Source organism: Camelus bactrianus, chromosome 7 (assembly GCF_048773025.1).
Source record: "Camelus bactrianus isolate YW-2024 breed Bactrian camel chromosome 7, ASM4877302v1, whole genome shotgun sequence".
NCBI classification, from domain to species: domain Eukaryota; kingdom Metazoa; phylum Chordata; class Mammalia; order Artiodactyla; family Camelidae; genus Camelus; species Camelus bactrianus.
Genome location: NC_133545.1, coordinates 73244247 through 73264506, shown reverse-complemented (window position 1 = coordinate 73264506; position 20260 = coordinate 73244247). Strand labels below are relative to the sequence as shown.

General features: G+C 34.5%; 1 protein-coding gene across 7 annotated transcripts in view; it reads right to left on the bottom strand.

The window, feature by feature from the left end:
• Positions 1-20260, bottom strand: part of MAGI2 (membrane associated guanylate kinase, WW and PDZ domain containing 2) — a 1118509-nt gene that overhangs the window by 512569 nt on the left and 585680 nt on the right. The window lies entirely within an intron of this gene.

Sequence of the window (20260 nt, the reverse complement as noted above, 5' to 3'; positions counted from 1 at the left end):
TGGTGGGCTGATGCCATTTGTTAATTTTGCCCCAACTAATAGCTTACATTGGATTTAAAGGATCAGAAAACCTTCAATTATTACTTAAAATTAAATAAGTAAATAATAATTAGAATTGAGTAATAATTATAATTGAATTAGTGTTATAATGATAGTAATATAATTTCCTTCTTTCCTTCTTGTCTTCCTCCTTCCCTTCCTCCCTTTCTTCCTTCTTTCCTTCATTATTGCCTTTAATTCTGACTGAATTGGGAGGTGACACACTCGGAGAGGTTACTGCATGGGTCCACCCACTCTTGTTTCCTGCATCACCTATAAAGTGAACAGTTTCTGTGGCCAGAGTGACAGGAATAGTAGCCTATGGCTCAATACAGCTCCACTGGAGAACTCAGCCTCCCAGATCTGTCTTCCAATTTATGAGATGGGAACCAAAACAGAGACATATTGAAGGCTGTAAGTTTGCTTTCTGGAACACTTATTTCCCTGAACATATCATAAGTGTCTTCTTTTTTTTTTTTTTTTCCCTATGCCACCTACATAAGACATTTTGCATGGTCAGATTGGAATTTCCATAATGCATACATGCAAATAGTATGCAGAAGTATACAGAAAGCAAATATGTAAGCAAAGTAATAGTACATTGGTGGGTTTCTTCATATGCAAAATATCCTCCATATTCTCTATATACTAAATAAAGAGTATTTCAAACCCTTAAATTTTATTTCCCATCTCCAAAATCTTTATCAACTAGGTCATGAAATAGCCAGTCAGTTCCCGTTTCAGTCTACTAGGATCAAATCCGGACTACAACTGAGAGGCACAAACTAATAACAGAATACAATGTGCTAGGAAGATTGATTTTGGTAAAAATGATTAATTTCCATTGAAAACTTTTTTTTAAGATTTGAAGGCATTATTTTCTAAAATTAAAATTTATAATCCTTCTTTGCGGGTTGCAAAAGAATTTTTTTCAATAATTATGTTTAATGTCTTTCCCCTGAATTTGTTACTTTATTTTGTTTAATTGAGCCATATTTTACAATATTCCCTACTGCTTTCATTTATAAAATATAAACCTCCTACACCTTGTATGCATAATGTTGTCAAATTAATGTTTCTATGAGAACTGTAACTTTCAATATCCTGACTTTTATGTGCTTAACCCTTGTGAATTAAAAGCACATTAACATGGTTTTTGGCAATCAATTTGTTTTTCTGTTTATTTGGAACACACTCTAATCATTAAGAAAAATCACATAACAAAGTTTCAATTTTCCTTCCTAATTTATCTGCATATTTCAGAAGCTACATGCTTTGATTAATTAACTGCTTGCAGTGAAGTAATGCACTCATAAGACTACAGCTTGAGGGCAATTTCCAGGGCTGCTGAGTTGACTGGAGTGACTTGCCTGCACAAAATTCTAGTGAACACTTTTGGGGTTGTGCTCTTGAAAGGACCATAAATACTCTGGCTCACTGGTTGGTTTTCCATCTCCATTTGCACCTCAGGCCAATGTGATTCAGTTCTTGCCTCAGGGATGCAGACACCCTGTGGCTGCATCAGTGTTACCTGTTGCTGTTGATCTGCTTCATGCTGGCTGCCTATTTGGGGCTCACCTACCTCACTGCTGCTTGAAGAAGTTCTACCCTACAGTCTAAAGTGCTGCAATCCTCATCTATGACATTGATCTCCCATCCTATTCTCTCATTTTCTTCGTTTTTCTAATTATAACCTCCAACCTCTTGATCTCTCCTAATTTCCCTGATGTTCCCGAAACTTGGCTCCTTTTGCCTTTCTAGTTACTAAGAGGCTGGGAATCTAAAATGTCTTCTTTCCTTTAGTTCATCTTCACAATTTCCCAACTCTTAATAAGCCTCCAACTTCACTATTGGCTATTCCATTCAAAGACTGCAGTTACTACAGAAAACCACGAACTTTCACTGACGAAGTACCCTATAAATTCAGGTTGTCTAATGTTAGTTTGATTCTGCTGATGCTTGGGAATCTTTTCAATTCTTGTCCTCTTCCCTCTCAGACAGCATCCCACGATTTTCTATACTTAAGTGCTTTTACTTTCAGCAGAAGACATTAGCTTATTCTCTTTTGGTAATATAAGAGATAATCTGAAATGAAATTCCTTAGAGTTTCCTAATTTCTACCTCCTTCATCTGCATTCTCTTGGTCCTTAATTGTAAACATTCATCCATCCATCTTGCTAACACTAATCCCTTCTTTTCTGTCTTTTTTCAAAGTCCAGTTTTTATTTTTTATCAAAGTTACATATACAAATATTTTACAGATTCTACACTGCTACCAGGTTTTTTATTCTACAACTGTACAAGTTTTTTTTAAGTAGACTGTCATCACCCCTCCACAACATACACACCTTCCATTTTACCCAGAAGCAAATACTTTTAACTCTTTTAGATGATTCTTTTGCCTCACCTCTATTTCTTTAAGTTATTTATGATGATTCTTTTTTCTTTTAGTCACTGTTGAGTTCTTGGTAAAGACAATAAAGATTTAGCTCTTTCTTACCCAGACTTCGACACATTTCATCCTCTTTCTTTCCTCCTCTCATTTTCTCAGTAGAATAAACTTGTGTTAGATTCCTATTTAAAGCTTACAAAAATAATACTATGTAAATCTATTTCCAGGAGAACCATGCACTGTACTGATTAATTTTCCTTACTTGTATAATTTTTTGTTTACTCTAGATTCATTGTTTTAATTTCCAAATTTCCATGCATTAATCAATAATTCCATTAATTAGCTCTCTTCTTGTTGAATAAATCACCTCTGAAAATAGACAAATACATCTGATATTTCATCAAGTTGACCCTATTGAAAAAAAAATCTCTCCTGGAGCCTTCTGACCTGCTCCAATTCAGGCTGTGTTGGCCTACCACACAGCTGCCATTCTGGAATCACCTTTTGGATCACCCTGGGGATTCATTTTGCCTCTTTTCTGTGTTGTATGCCCTCTTTCTTAGATCCCATATTTCTTTTTGTAGACCATTCTCTAATTTGGGCAGAGCACAATGGTCAGAAGTTTTCTGTCAAAAGTTGCATGGGAGCTACATTTTTAGACTTTGTATATCAGAAAATGTCTTTATTCAAACCTCACAGGTAGCAAATTTGACTCAGCATTTCAGGAAAATATCATAATGAAACATATTTCCACCTGTTCCTCTGTTAATGTCACCACCATTTTTTCCTGTCATGCATGCTCTGAAACTTTCCCTCATATTTGAGGCCTCCCTCACTCTTTTATTCCATCTCCAAATAGTTGGCAAATTCTATGCCCTCATCCCTCTCTTCTGCACTATCTCTGCTCCAAATACTGCCCTCCTGGATGAGGCATGGCTATGTCACTGGTGTGCCAGCCTCCCGCTCTTAGTTTATCATCCAACTGGCCCTGGTAAAGCACAATACTGATCACATATCCTCTCCAAAGAGCTTATCTACTCAATCTCTAGTCAAGAGACTTGGTTGGAAAAAAGTAAGGAGAGAAAACTATTGAGAATTAAAAATAATCAGAAAAGGCTCATATTCTATTACCGACAATAAAGGCAACTCCCATGGTAAGCCAGGTTGTAGAGTCTCTTTAGAGGGACTTGCCTTGGTTGAACATGTGAGGGGACATAATATAAGAATTTTCTGCCCTACCATGTGTCAATCTCCTTTCTTTTTAGCATGAATTTTCCAACATTTGAAATACTCTTTGGTTTAGACAAAACAGAAACTACTTTTAAAATCTATGCTACAGTAGATTAGAGTGTGAACCATGGAATCAAACTGCCTGAGCTTGTTGAAGCTCTGCCATTTGCTTTCAGTATTACCTTGAGCAAGATCCTTCAGCTCTATAAACTCTAGTTTTCCTATCTGTAAAATGGGAATAATATTAGTAGCATCTTTAAAGGGTTCATTTGAAGAACAAATTAGATAATCCATATAAGGCACTTAAAACAACATCTGGAACACATTAGGCACTCAAGAAAGATTATTGTGCTAAGTAATCTTGTCTGAAAGAACAGAGATGACATCATGGGTAGCTTTCTCCCCCATGAATTCTTGGCACAAATATTAATTGAGCACTTATTATGTGCCAAGCACTACCCAAGATACTTGGTATATATCTTTGAAGAACACAGACTAGGATCCTTTCCTTCATGGAACTTACACTCTAACAAGAAGAGACAGAGAATAAATAACAACAAATTTTTTTAAGTTATATAGTATGCAATAAAGGGTTAAATTCTATTAAATGACCACGAATTAAAGCATTAGCACTTATAGACTATTTAGTGGGTCAATTACAGAGATTTTTAACCATAGCTTAGACAATACAAAGCAAAAGTTTTAAGAGAGATACTGTAAAGGACCTGAAGGGCAACAGAGATCTACATGTCATGTGCGCTGCAGGCTTCATGGGGTGAATGACAGCTTCGCCAGAGAACTTTGGAGTCAACAGAGCCTGGTAACATTTTGGAAAGTATCACAAAATTCCTAAAGAAAACTTTATTTATTTCACATACTGCTTGGTCTAGCTTAGGTCAAGTGACTCACATATCAGTGTCCAATATGGGTATTTTTGAACTTTCAGGGTTATTTTCATAGGTTTGATAAATATGACAGTGCATAGTGGGTTCTGATGACAGGTGTATGTGCACACACACCTATGCATATATCACCCCCTCGTTTTTGAAAGAAGAAGGCAGAAGCATGGTGTGGCAGAAAGTTTCTTAGAACTGAAATTCAGAACATCTGTATTCTATTTTTGTTTTAATATTTTAGATCTGTAGTGCTGGAATAAAACATCATTTAGTTGATCAACAGTTTTCTTATTATGCAGTGGAGTAAATATTGGATATAAAAGGTTATAAAAAATAAAAACATGAACACTATGGCAAAAATACTGTATTCTTCCTTAGTAATATTAATATACTATTAAGAATAATATAATTCTAACAAACATCATTGTTGATATCTTATTTTGGAATCTATTACAATCAAAGTTCCAAATGAATTAATTTCATGTAGGCTAACACTTTTAAGAGGAAAAAGTTCTTATGCCTGAAGACACAGATTGCTCCTTTCATTGTCTGGGTGTAAAGAAACGTAAGTTGAGATAGAAATCCATTTCCTTTGATTATACACTAAAAATGTGGGACCCAATGATTTAGTCATTATTTAGGAGGGTCCTTTGTCTTTTGTTAGACAGATAGTTAAGGCCAGTAGAGCCTATGGACTAGGTTGTAAGATTTTTTTTTACCCTTCGCTGAATCATTTGAAAAGGGTGAAAGTGCTCATAAAATCTGATTAGTGGGTCATTTAATTTTACCTGCAGGCATAAGACCTTCAACAACAAGACTCACAAAGCAAGATTTTAGACCTATGTGTCCAGAAGAAAAGATACCAGACTGTGTTGAGTCAATTGGCACCAGAAGGAGAAAGCATTTGGCTGAAGAAAGAGAAAGCAATTGGTGATCTATGAACACTCCTTCGCAAAGAAATACAATTCTAAAAATAAGGCAAACAATGTGAAATGTAATGAAGTTTTGTATAGTGGCAATTTATAGCTAAAGCTAATTAATATCTAGACTGGAAAAATAGTTAAGTTGAATTTTTTGAAGCAGCTACTTATCTTATTTTTATGCTGAAATAATTATAGTGACTTTCCTATTGCAAAAGATTATGAATAGACAGACTCAATTGTGAAACAAGACTCAACAATAATAACAAGTCATCACCCAGCATTAGAAACAGGGTGGAAGTGAGGCAGAATTAAAGAGGAAATATAAATGATTCATCATATAGCTAAAATTGAAGCTCACCTTCTTTTATTGCTCTACTACATTTGGTTGGGACTTCCCTCTAAGTGGTGTTTAGAAATGTCCAAAATAATTTTTATTATCCAAATCATGGTTTATATATTTCATTCTTTATTACATCTTCCTGATCACTCCTCCAAAGAAAAAATAAATGGAATGGAAATGGAGAAAATGCTACTAAATTGAGTCTTTGTTTTATCTCCTATTGCTTCATTCCTTAAAAAAAAACAACTTATTTAATAATTGCTAAATTAAGTACTGCATGCATAACCTTTCCTTCATGAGGTAACAAAAGCATACAGTACTTGTGCTCAAAAGACATGTCTGTAGAGAATGAATTTGCTCCCAAATGTCTAGCTTATTATTGACACATAGTGAAAGCACATGAAAGCCACTTGTCATTTTGTTACCACAGCAACTGGGGGTGCCTACGTAACTTTTTTTTATTCTACTTTTTAAATGAAGGAACATTGCTTCTTTTCCTTAGGAAGAAAAGAGCATGATGTCGGTGGTAAATGTAATTCTAAAGCACATTTTCCTTCAGCCTTCTGATATTTCCTAGTTTTAGTAAAATCCTTAAAAAACAGTTATTGGCTTACAAGAATGTATTTCTACCTAGGTGATAGTCAGTGCAGTCATCTATTGTGATCTATTTAGATGTGCTGAAAGTTCTACAGTGCCTGTTGCATTGCAGGCAGATGGGTCACTGTGTAAGAATCTAAGAAAATGAATTATTTGCTTATGCTTGTTTCTGAATATATTTTCTCCTTATTCCTGGTGTTTTTCAACTGCAAGCTAGAGAAGGTAAATCTTGACAGCTTAGGGTGGCTTCCTCTGGATTTGACTTTAATTAACTCACTCTTAGATTCCTGAGGACACTTCTTTAGTATGTCAGTTACTTATTAGCAACTGTGAACACCATCACAGATTTGTTCGTATGCTTCCAATAAAAACATTCCCTTGGCTGATGGCTCTGATCAATTTTTATATAATCAGCCTAGGCCTTGGGTTTTATTACACTCATTTTCAATCATATAAAATCCAGAAGTATGATTTTTATACAGACATAGAGCTAAAGCAAGCAAAGTAAATCATGAAGTTTGGGCCATTGACTCCTATGTGATAGAGAGATTATAAGCAATGTGAGCTTTACACATTTCATATCAGTGATGGGGTGGATTGGGTTAAGGACAGAAAGGAAAACAGACAATTCGAGTCAATTAATCACCTATTAGGTATAAGAATTATTTATTGCCTCTGTAAAACACTATGAGTGTCTTATAAAACACTGAAGATGTGACAAATCCATTTGCAAAGTACCAACAGTAACTTTGACTTATTTTCTTAAGTGTATTGCTCTAAACCTCAAGAATTATTTAAAAACTCTCCTCTAAAACAAGATACTGTCATTTATTGTTTAAAGCCGCATTGATATACACTAGTAATATTACATATCTTTCAGACACAGAGGAGTTTTGAAGAAGAAATCTCTGCTTGAATATCTTTGGACATAAAAGTTCAGACTAATGTCTCATATGGCGCCAATTACTGTTTTACATCTTAACGGTTTGGATTGAGATAGCATCGTTCCCAAGCAGGTGGTTCTTATATGTAGGATGCATCAGAATCACAGGGAAGACTTGTTAAACACAGACTGTTGACTATCACGTCCAGTTTCTGGTTCAGGTCTTGGGTGGGGCCTAAGAATATGCATTTCTAAAAAGTTCCCAGGTGATGTTGATACTTCTAGTCCATGGTAATAATTTGAGAGCCACTGCTCTAACCTCACTCATACCTCAGGAAACCCAAACTAAAGCAGTGTTAAATTTCATCGTTAATATAACCACAACAGCTCATAAAGCATGCAGTTCATGACTTGTCATTGGCCCTAGAGTAATCTATGGCTGTGTCCTGGGTTCAGAGCAAACAAGCGTTTCATGATTTGTTGGTGTATAAGTGAATAGACTCTTGAGAGATACTGGAAAACCAAAGCACTCTGTCATGCTTTTGTACCTTGCTTTTTCATAGTTTTCTTAGAATTCAATTGAATTTGGAAAATAAATGACAAATCTCCATGAATGTTTGCTTATAAATAACTTTCATTATTATTTGAAGTAATATAAACTATCTTGGTTCTACGTGTGCAACAATATGGTTTAAATTTTTAAATATAACCCAAAAGACATAAGAGGCTTGAATATTACTCACCAAGAGTGAAAAATAGTATGACAAAAAAAAAGAAGTATCTAATGCAGAAAATCTCTTGCATTAAAAAAAATGGTGAATGTAAAAATTAGAAGGCACACATGAAAAATTTGTGGATCTCCAACAACCAAAGAAAAAAATCTCATTATTTCCCTATGCCAAGGTATCTGATTCACTAAATGATAAATTACAGCTTATTTACAACTATATTAATCAGACTAAATCAGGGGATGGACAGTATATATGGAAAAGTACCCATAAGGCTCTCCATTGGAAAATTTATTTAGACAAACATATCCTTTACTCAATTCCATGATTTAATTTACAGAGCTATGCCCCTGGTATAAACACTAGAAAGATGAAAAGTAGAGGTGAGAAATGTCATCTTAAAGTCCAAGTTTATTTTATTGACTTTTGTCACTTGAACTTAAAACCCTTGGTAAGAAAGACAAAAAAATGTTTGGGGGTGATTATTTTTGAAGTTAACACATGCATATACATTTTCAATTTTAAGGCTTCAACACTAAATAATCATAATTAATTACTGACAGTATCAGGACATTGTTGACAGCCTACACACTGAGGAAAACCTGGGGCAAAGTGAATGATTTCATAACTGCATAGTATTTGAAAAATCACTACTTTGGTGACAAAGAATTAGTAAACTAAATCTTAATTGCTCCTTCATGCCAAAGTCCATCTCCTCTCCCCATCAGACAGCTGAAAAACATTTAGCTGCACAAATTACTTCTGCCAGCAAAATCCTGCTTTTACCTCACTCACATTCACAGTCCAGTATAATCCACTACTCACTGATACAGACATGACTAGATAAAATGACTCACCCAAGGAAGATGAGGTTCCTGGATGGCTATGTTCTTGGCTTTTTGATCCATTCTCACAATACATAATAAACCTAACTCCAGGACAAAGGAACACTCTACCCTCTCCAATAAAATAGATAGTAAACCATAATTTTAAGATTCTTAAATCAACTATTAATTTCCTGAATTTTTTAAGAGAATAGAAGATGAGTGTCCCTTTTGTTACCAATTAATTCAGTTTTAAACTTTTGATTATAATTTTTTCAATATTTAGTTTATATATATTGTGTATCTGGTATTCTATAGGACTAATAAAAGAGATTTTGGTTCCCTAATTTATTATTACAAGATAATGTTTTAAGATTGCATACTGAGCTAAAAGAAAGGAAAGATCCCTGACTTTTTATAGAAACAATATATTTATAGTTTGAAACTTTTATACTCTCCTCATGTAAAATTAATCTAGGCCAGAACTAAACTGCACAGATACCACCAGCCCTCCGAGCAATGCAGAGACACTATACTCTGACCTTCATTGCATAGAAGGTTTAGTGGATCATAACTTTATCATTTTATCTCTATTAGAATCTTGCAAAGACATTAACTTTTAGTATCACCATATGTCTCTATGGCATTCTATAATCTGAAATGCCCAAGGTAGATCATAGAATGCAGAGTCTACAGAATACCAAAAAATTCCAGATGAAGGTAAGAAGACAGTTAACTGTTCAGGGATTTTAAAATATTGAAATGCTTCTCGATTATATGGTGCAAATCATGTATTTGAGTGATCAACTTTTATTATTGAGGTTCTCAAGTATATACATGTCAAATAATTGTAGAGGGAAGAAAAGAAGTGTGTGCCAGCCATTAAATGATGAGCTGTATGGCCTGGTTCCTCCTTAAGAAACTGAGGGAAAAAGGATAAAAGTGACTTGATCGAATCAAATAATCAGCATTCCAAGTGAAAAAGAAAACACAAGTAATTAATTTTTCTTTCAACCAGCAGACAATTTTATGCCTCTGAAGGTCAAATAAAATGGGGGGAGGCAGATTATTATTTCCACATTTTTAAGATGAAGTTTCTCAAAAAGCTAAACATAGAACTAACATATGACCCAGCAATTTAACTCCTGGGTATACATCTGAAAAAAAACAAAAACACTAATTCTAAAAGATACATGCACCTCCAAAGTTCATAGCAGGATTATTTACAATTGCCAAGGTATGGAAGCAACCTAAGCGTCAATCAACAAATGAATGGATAAAGATGTTTTATATTTATATATATATATATACACACACACACACATATATATATACATACATACATACACACAATGGGCTATTACTCAGCCATAAAAATGATGAAATAATGCCATTTGCAGCAACATGCATAGATCTACAGATATTTGTACTAAGAGAAGTAAATCAGACAGAGAAAGACACTGTATGATATCACTTATATGTGGAATCTAAAAAATACAACAAATTAATGAATAAAACAGAAAAAAAGCAGACTCACAGATACAGAGAACAAACTAGTGGCTACCAGTGGGAAGAGGGGAGGAGGAAGGGGCAATACAGAATTAGGATTAAAAAAAGGGTTATTATGGGATTATATAAAATCATCTATGTGAAACTTGAAAACTGTAAAGTACTATAGAATTTAAAGAATCTTTCATTCAATTAAAAAAAAAACCATAAACATCAGACATGCAGCTATCAGTATCACAGCCTAGATCTACGTGACCCTTTAGGTTTGAAGGGCAGCAGAACTCAGTTTGTATGCAATTATCATAATCCTCTGGACTCTGTGGTCTTCCTTCCAGGTCACTGTGCTCACTTCTTGATTGGACAGCAAATTAAAAGTGACACAGGTTAGAGGAAGGGTGTATAGTGAACTGTCAAATATTCACTTGTGACCTTTGTTGAAAATTTTTACATAAAAAATATCAGAATAAAAGCTCATGGTAACAAACATCTTTGGCTTTATAGACTCGCAAATCAGTGTTTCTCAGAGTTGCAATTATCATGAGAGATTAAGAGAAGTTTTACGAATTAAAAAATACAAAAAAAAATCTTCAGGGAATTTCAAAAGAATGCTAATTAAGGCACTTCTGGCACAAGATACTGAGTTAAGTAATGAATTACCAAAAACAAATATTAGATTCTTGGGAGAAAACACTTGTAATTTTAGATAAACCATTATCTCCTTTCGAGGGAAAAAGAAAACAAAGTTACCTGTTTAACTGAGACAAGGTACAAGAGAGATGAGAACACATCAATTCAGCAACTAACTCAGAAACATCCTAAAAGTAGCATGAGTGGCTGAAGAGCTAATACCTGAGGTAGGAATAGTCCTCTGGCTTTCAAACTCAAAGTATTAAGTACTGTCCCCTAGAATAAGGGCTAAAGAGTCTGGTATTTGAGGAAGCTTGAAAGGCAAAGGCTGGCCAGACTGAACTGCAGGGCATCAGTGAATCCATATCAAAATCAACAATGTTTGTAGGTTTAACATCCAACAACAAAGTTAAGTCGCTCTTTATCTTCCCAAACAGCTAAACTCCCAACTGTTCCTTTGGGATAGGGATTGGCAAGTTTTTTCTAAAAGGGTCAGAGAGTAATTACCTAGGCTTTGCTAGCTGTAACTCTCTGTGGTAGCCACTAAACTCTGTCATTGTAGTGCAAGCAGCCACAGATAATATATAAAGGAATGAGCATGGCTGTTTTCCAATAAAACTTTATACACATGGTGGTGGGCTGGATTTGACCTGCAAGCAGTAGTTTGCCCACACCTGCATTAGGTCTTTTGACCCTTTGTGTCTTGATGCTCGTCTCCTCGACCTTTGCTTGTAAACCTACAGGATGCAACTCAAATGGTGGCATTTCAGTGCACCATCTCAATCAAGAAAAAAAAAAAAAAGACCACTTCTGATGGTGTGGCCAGTATTAAGTGTAACATTTCACACATATGTTTATTATCCTTTTAAAAAATTCTTCAAGCACAACTAACCAGGTAGATTTCTAATAAAGAGAAACAAAAAAGGGGACAAAAATCTCTGAGAAAGTAAAATAGATATTTGCCCCTCAAGAAGCAAGACTGTCCTTAAGCAATCTTTGAACTAATTTAAACACATAATTGCAAGGAGAAATACATGATCTATGACACTATGCCAGGAATACAAACACACCTGTAAGTAAAGCAGTGAACGAGCCCTAGGTATTGTGCTGAGGGCATTGCACCTTTATGTGGTAAATAATGATACCTTGCTGACCTTGTTGCCGTGGGGTATAATTTCATTCCCAATGCTTCTGTAGCAGATGGGATTCAGCACACATTTAATACAGGGAAAAAGTATTGAGCCTCTAAGTGTTTCTGAATTTCACATATAAATTTTATCATTTAATGATTTTTATTTATCTGTCATACCCCATTCCTGCATGTCTACCATGGTATGAAGTTACATATTTGTAGGAGAAAGTGATAGTCGCATTCACATTTTACATCTGTTAAGAAATTGATTATTTTCTGATATATAGATTAGCAATTACATGATAAAGTTGTATCTGAAAAATATAAACAGGCATATAAGCTTTATGTTTAGGGCCATATTTTGGTAAAACTAGCATAATATATGAAAATAAGACAAAGAAAAAAAGAATTACCTTAGGTTAGGCAATTCAAGATATTTGATTTTGCATTGCATTACAGTAAAATATTGAAAATAACTCAGCTAGAGGGCTTTCTCTTGCTGAAACTGTCTGCTAATTTTTAATATATTCAGTAACATATTTTTGGAAACTTCTTTTTTTAACAAATTTATCACTTATCCCAAGACATATGGAATGTTTGAGGATGAATGTTTACCTACTATAACAAAGAAAAAGACATGACTGATGAATAGCAAAGTGAGGAATTGTAGGGGAATTTTCTTTGTATAAATAGTAACATTAATAAATACTAATATTTATCGAGTTCTAACTTTGTATGAAGCATTGTACCATGCATTTTGCATGCATTAGCTCATTTACTTCTCTTAATAACATAAGGTGGGTAGCATTCTACCCATTTTACAGCTTGACCAAGTTGTCCAAATTACAGGACTGGTGAGTGGCAGAGTCGGGATTAAAATGAAGTCAATCTGCCTGTAGAGACCAGGCTTCTGAGTAACAGAATACTCTGCTCTCACCCATGAAATGCTCTGTACAGGTTTTGTTGTGGGAGATGGCTGGGAGCAGCGGGTAGGAATGGTGGGGAAGTGTGCTTGGTGAATGGGAGATGGGAAGCCACCATTCTGAGCACATTTAGATCAAGTATTCTACCAGAAGAGAATAATAAAACCAGGACTCAAATACCCTACAGAGACACAGGAAAAAGTAAGACATCCTCTAAACTGTTGCTGAGTTAGGGTAGGGGTATCCAGGAAGATAATTCAGAACTACCAAGAAAGCAGCTGAGGAGAACAAAGGAGGGGTATCTTTGGAAAGAAAACCCCAAACTTGTAAAATTGGAATGCTACAAACAAGTTTAAAGAGCTCTGAGCATAAGAAAAATTAGTAACTTCCTTAAAATGGAAAAATTGCAAAATACTAAGAATTGAATGAAGTTTTAGTTATTCAGAGCATATGTTCCTTTTACAGATCACATTATCGAAAGTAGAAGTTTCAAAAAATATTAATTTGGTTCCTACACTGGCTGCTAGAAAGACAAAAGTGAAAAAAAATTCCATCATGAAGAAAATTTCTTAGTTATTAAGATATAGACAATTAAAGCCACCCGTATAATAATTATTTCAAAATAGCATTAAAAATGGTAAATAGAAAATACATATTTTCAATAATTTTAAAAGATAAGAGATTGTTTAATGCTAAAAACAATAATACTAGATTATGAGGTTTATAACGTGCAGTGATTTAAAATGTATGATTACAGGAGAACAAAGGCTGTGGGACGGGAATGAAAGTGCACTATTAAAAACTTGTTATAATATATGTGAAGTGGTAAATCACCTGTTGGCTGGCATGATATGTTAAAATGTATAATATAAAGCCGAAAGCAACCTCAAACCACACACACAAAATTAACATAGATACGATCAGTTTAGATTTAAAAAGCAAGCCCTAACTATAAGCTGCCTACAAGAAATGCATCTTAAAAACAATAAAAAAATGTTAAAAGTGAAAGGATAGAAAAAGATGTGCCATGTTATGATTAAATAAAAGCTGACATGCTGTAATAACATCAGAAAAAGTAGATTTCAGAGCTAAGAATAGTAACAGAGATAAACAATGTCATTTCATAATAATAAAGAGGTCAATTCATCAAGACGGCACAAAACTCCGAAATGTTTATGTACCTATAACAGTCAAAATACATGAAGCAAAAACATAGAACTACAAAGAAAATGTACAATTCTACAATTATACTCAACTGTCAACAAACCTCTTTCAATAATTGATAGAACAAGTAGACAGAAAATCAGTAAAGATAGAAGCCTAAACAACACTGCCAACCTAACCTAACTGACATTTATAGAATACTCCCCACTACAGCAGCAGCATAATACACACTGCTTAAAGTGCACATGTAAAATTTACCGAGAGAGACCATACCTGGGTCATAAAACAGTTTCAACACTTTAATATGGTTTAAATAAAAAATAAAAACTACATTTTCTGACAATAATAAAATTAAGTTAGTATCCCATACAGAAAGATATTTGGAAAAGCCCTCAATAGTTGGAGACTAAACAACACAGGCCAAGGAAGAAATCAAAAAAGTAATTAGAAATTATTTTGAACTAAGTAAAAATGAAAACACAAAATACCAAAATTTGTTGGATGGTAATAAATCAAGGATTAGAGAAAAAGTTATAATCCAAAATATCTATATTAGAGATAAGATAGCTCTCAAATCAACCACCTCAGGAACTAGAAAAAGAAGAGTAAACGTTGCCTTACAAACTGACCCCATACACGCAGGGCAGGGAAAAGCCAAAGAGACACAAACCACTTCAGACGGGTATGTGTCAGGTTTGACAAGCAAGGGACCTTACATGTGGCATGTCTTGTGCAGTTGCAAGAAGAATGGATCCCCATGCTTGCTCACCAGAATCTTAAAAGTTTACATAGAGGTTAAGTGGTTTTGGTTAATACTTAACAACACATTGCTGTCTCAAGACTGTGTCCTTGAAAATGGATCCTAATGTGAGAACGATGGGCAGAATACATGTTCCAAGGACAGGGGAGGGGGTGAGAAGCCTTCCATCGATCAGGTCCAGCTCTCGGGTCAAATGGCAGTCATGTCCTCGTGATGATCTCCTCCAATGGCAAATTAAACCAAAAAGTAGGAAGAAGTAAGATCATAAAGACAGAGTAGAAGTCAACAAAATAAACAGAAATCAATGGAGACACAATAAAACCAACAGCTGGAACAATAAAATTGATAAACCTCTAGCCAGACTGATCTCGAAAAAGAAGACACAAATTGCCAATATTAGCAATGCAGTAAAATAGATTCAACAGATATTAAAAGTTTATTAATGATATATTATTAATGAATTTATACCAATAAATTTGACAACTTAGATGAAAGGGACAAATTCCTTGACACAACCAAAGCACATTTAAGAATACATACATAGCCTGAGTAATATATATATACCAGTGTGTGTGTGTGTGTGTGTGTGTGTGTATTTCAGTTTTTAGTTAAAAATTACCCCTCAAAGAAACCTCCAGGGCCAGATTGCTTTCCTGATTAATTCTACCAAATATCTAAGGAAGAAATAACACCAATCTACAACAACTCTTTCAGAAAACTGAAGAAGAAGCAATACTATTCAATTCATTTTGCAAGACTAGCATTACCCTAATCCCCAAACAAGGCCAAAAGTACAGGAAAAGAAAATTATAGACTAATAACCCTCATGAACATACAAATAAAAACTCACAATATTTTATCAAATGGAATGCAGCAATATGTAAAATAAACAGTACATCAGGAACTACTGTTTATATTAGGCATGCAAAGTTACTTGAACATTTGAAAACCAAACAATATATTTCACCATATTAACAAGCTAAAAAAATCAAAACCACTTAATCAGAAACGGAAAGAATATTTGACAAAATGAAAAATCTACTCCTGATAAAAACCATCAGCTATCTAGATTGCAAATATATATATGTGTGTGTATGTGTGTGTGTGTATTTTAAAATGTTAAAATGCCATTTACATAAAGTTTTTTGAATGTGCACAATTAGCTCATAGATACAAACACATACAGCAAAACCATTAAAAAAAAAAGTGTGTACAATTATAAACACCAAACCCAGGAGAGTGGTATCTCTGAAAGATGAGAGAAACAGTGAGCAAGAAGGGAATTTGAAGGGTATAACGGAGGAGATTCAACTTTACCTGCAATGTTTTACTAATACTTAAAAAAATCTGAGCAAAGGTAGGAAAATATTAAAATTTACTAAATTTTTGTGGGATGTTCTCAGGTGTTTGTTGTATTCTTTCTCTATTCAGTTTTAAAGTAAATGATGGCACATAAATAAGATTGAATACTAAGCACCTATTAAAAGAATATTTATAATTCTGTAATGGTGTGCAAATACTTCTGATGAGTAATGTTACTTTACTGAAAGGCAAAATTACATGTAGAAAGGCAGCAAATTTGTAAATGTATATATATATGCTTATGATAATCTACCATGTAAATTTATCACAATCTATTTACTCTCCTACTGATTAAGCATCAATGACATTTATGTTGTTTCTAAATTTTTACTATTACAAACAATGCTACAGTGAACATTTTTCTATATCTCCTGTGCACATGTGTTTCTTTTGAATATACTTAGCAATATAATCATTACTATATCAATAGTTTTCCTTTATAAAGCTACAGGAAAATATAAAGGAAGATCCCAAATATAATGTTGGAAAAAGATAGTTCAATCTTATTCTTTCTCCTTGCTTGTACAGACAATTGTTACTTGAAACAAAATTTGACAATTTATGACAGCTTCAAATTGTCCTTCAACACTGCCCAACAATCACACTTACGCTACCTCACTTTGTCTCTCTCTACATTTTTTCCCCAAAACTATTCCTTTCTCTAATTTGAAAAGATACATGGATCCCAATGTTCATAGCAGCACTATTTACAATAGCCAAGACAAGGAAGCAATTTAAAGATCCACTGACAGATGACTGGATAAAGAAGTTGTGTTATATATATATATACAATGGAATACTACTCAGCCATAAAAAGGAATAAAATAATGCCATTTGCAGCAACATGGATGGACTTGGAGATTATCATACTAACTGAAATAAGCCAGAAAGAGAAAGAAAAGTGCCATATGATATCACTTATATGTGGAATCTTAAAGAAGGACCCAAATGAACTTATTTACAAAATAGAGACAGATTCACAGACATAGAAAATAAACTTACAGTTACCAGAGGGGAAAGCGTGGGGAGGGATTAACTGGGAGTTCAGGATTTGCAGATACTAACAACAAATAAACAACAAGGTCCTATGGTATAGCACAGGGAACTGTATTCAATACCTTGTATAGCCTATAATGAAAAATAATATGACAAGAAATATGTGTGTGTGGGTGTGTGTATATATATATATATAGCTGAATCACTATGCTGTACACCAGAAATTAACATTGTAGATCGAGTAAACCTCAATAAAAATAAAAAAACAAAACTATTGCTCTCTCTTCAAGGCTTCTTCCTTCTTGGAGCTGTGTACTCTTGGTTATTCCCTGTCTATTCAATCTTATAATTAGACACAGGTTGAAAAAGATACTACTTGGAAATAAATTACTATAACCTCTTTGATGGTTAGCTGAGAATAAATGTTAACATTTAAAATGTATAACATTTTGGTCAAATAATTCTGCCTGTAAGAATTTATCATGCAAATATAAATTCTCTCATAGACACAGTATGTACACAAGGATGTTCACTGCAGCATCCTTGTAATAGAGAAAAAACTAAACATAAAACAATTTCTTCTCCATCACCTTCAATCACTGACTGAAAATGCTTGGTGCATCAGAGTAGTGGGGAAAAAAAAGAGGACTCAATAAATCCATGCTTATATTCTATGTCTTTTTGTTAGCCTTACTTCCAAGGATACAATATCTGTAACCTGAAGCACAGTCCATGTTCATGATTTTCTCTCAACAGCATATCAAACACTGGTATCTTCACCAGTCTTTCACTTATTTAAGCATTATCTAGGATAGGAGCACTTAATTCTGGCTACACATTAGAATTACCTGAGATCTGTAAATCAGTGGGGCTTCACGCCAGACAAATTAAATCAGAATTTCGGGGTTTGTGTCCACTGATTTCTTCCCAGGTAATTTTCATATCCACCAGCACTGTGGATCAATGATCTTGAAATATAATTAGCAATTCAGTTTATCATTAGCCAACTGAAAACTTTAATTGACTTCCAGTTGATTTTTATTATTCAGAAAATTTAGGAAGATAGTAAAATTTATTTTGTTTCTGGCAATCCTGATACTTGCCTCTTCCACCTGCTAAATAGTTTAAAGTTTGATGGTGTCAAATATTTTGCTGCATAAATTTGATACACTGCAGGTTTACCCAAGTTTTACCCTGGGTGACCAGTCTCATGACTTCAAGAGTTCTGCAAGCGCATACTCCTACATATTTTGACTTTCTATGTAGTGCACCATCAGGTCAGGTTCAGTGTGGTGATTAACTTCCTTTAGCTGAAACATTGTTCAACTTTGTGTCTGTTGGGTACTGGCACTTTTTTTATTTTCCACAATGACTTGTTGAAAGAAACATTAATCTCTACTGTTTCATATCTGGTCCTTTTTCTTGGGAGTGTAAAGGCTGTGATCAAAAAGTAATAGGACACTTTTTTAAATTTTTGTATTTTTGTAAGATATTTTTACCAAAACTGTCAGAATTTGAATGAGAAAATGAACATTTATGTTTTAGGAGATTATGTGCTAATCCAACATAGCACTAAAGTAAAACAAAAAAAAATTTTTGTTTTACAATTCCACTTTTGGAATTGCTTTTGGAATCAGTGTCACCTGTTTGGAACACCTGCTATCATGGCAAAATTTCAACGTCCGAGACTAAATTTGACTTGTGCAGATAGTAGCTAAAATTTGTGTAGATCAAAATCTAGTGAATTATAGATTATAAATTAAAAAATTAATACCATTTGATCCACAATAGAGGTGTGACTAAAACTAATGAAACTATTTTCTTTGTGACTACTCCTGGCTATGGGAGTAATAAACAAAACAATTTTTTTTTCTTCACAGCAGTTGGTAGCTACCCAGCTGCCAAATTATCCCTAGGTTATTAAAGCTCTGTGTTTTGGCATGGTCATCACTCCTGTTATTGGCATAGAATCATACAGATGGGGACAGCGGTGTATAGGGAAAAGGTTAGCGTCTGGGTTGGAGTCTGTTATTTAATTTCTCTAGTCCTAATACTCCTCATTTGTAAAATGGGAATAATAATGCCAACCATGTGAAAGGGCTGTGAGGATTAAATGAGAAAATATTTTTAAATGCTTTCTCCCAACACTTCTCACATTCTAATGCGCATAGGAATCTCCTTAGGATCTCACTAAGATGACTTATCATTTCTATCATAAGTCGGTCTGAGTGTGGCCTAAGACTGTGCAGTTCTAACAAGCTTTCAGGTGATGCTGATGCTGCTAATCCCTGGACCACACTTGGAGCTGGAAGGCTGTAGCCTGGCTTGTAGTAAGTAAGTCCGTAGGTAAGTCAGTATCTCAATAAGGATCAATTTTCCTTCCTTCGTCTATGCCGTGCCTCCATCTTTGTAGCTTTAGGGGTTTGGATTTTGGATAATCAACAATTGTAAGTAGTAATACTCCTGCATGAGAGACCCTGGGTGTTATCACAAGGGAAGTGACTCAGGGTGCATGTACTAGTGCAAATATGAGCCTCCATGTTTATGGGCTTAATATATTTGCTCAATTTAAAAAAGTGACCTCGGTTCCTATTGTTTGAACTCCCGTTTCAGGGGCGGGGCAGACAGGCATCTGGAACTCTAAGGGAGAGCCAAAGTCTTCTGTGGGAGTGCCCTCCAGAAGCCAGTGTCCCATGGGTCATTTCCATGGGGCTGGGCAAAGTAAACAACTGAAACCAAAAGAACGAAAACAAGGCAAAATAGACTTTCAGGATCAGGAGGTTTAACCTGGAAATATCTCTTGAGTCAATAGTAAAATGAGAGAGAGCCTTTAATGAAGTACATACAGGAGAGTACATAGGCAGAGAGAAAGCTGTTTTTGTTAAGAAATGTATTTTATGAGCAGTTATAATGAGAATATATCTTTATCATTCCA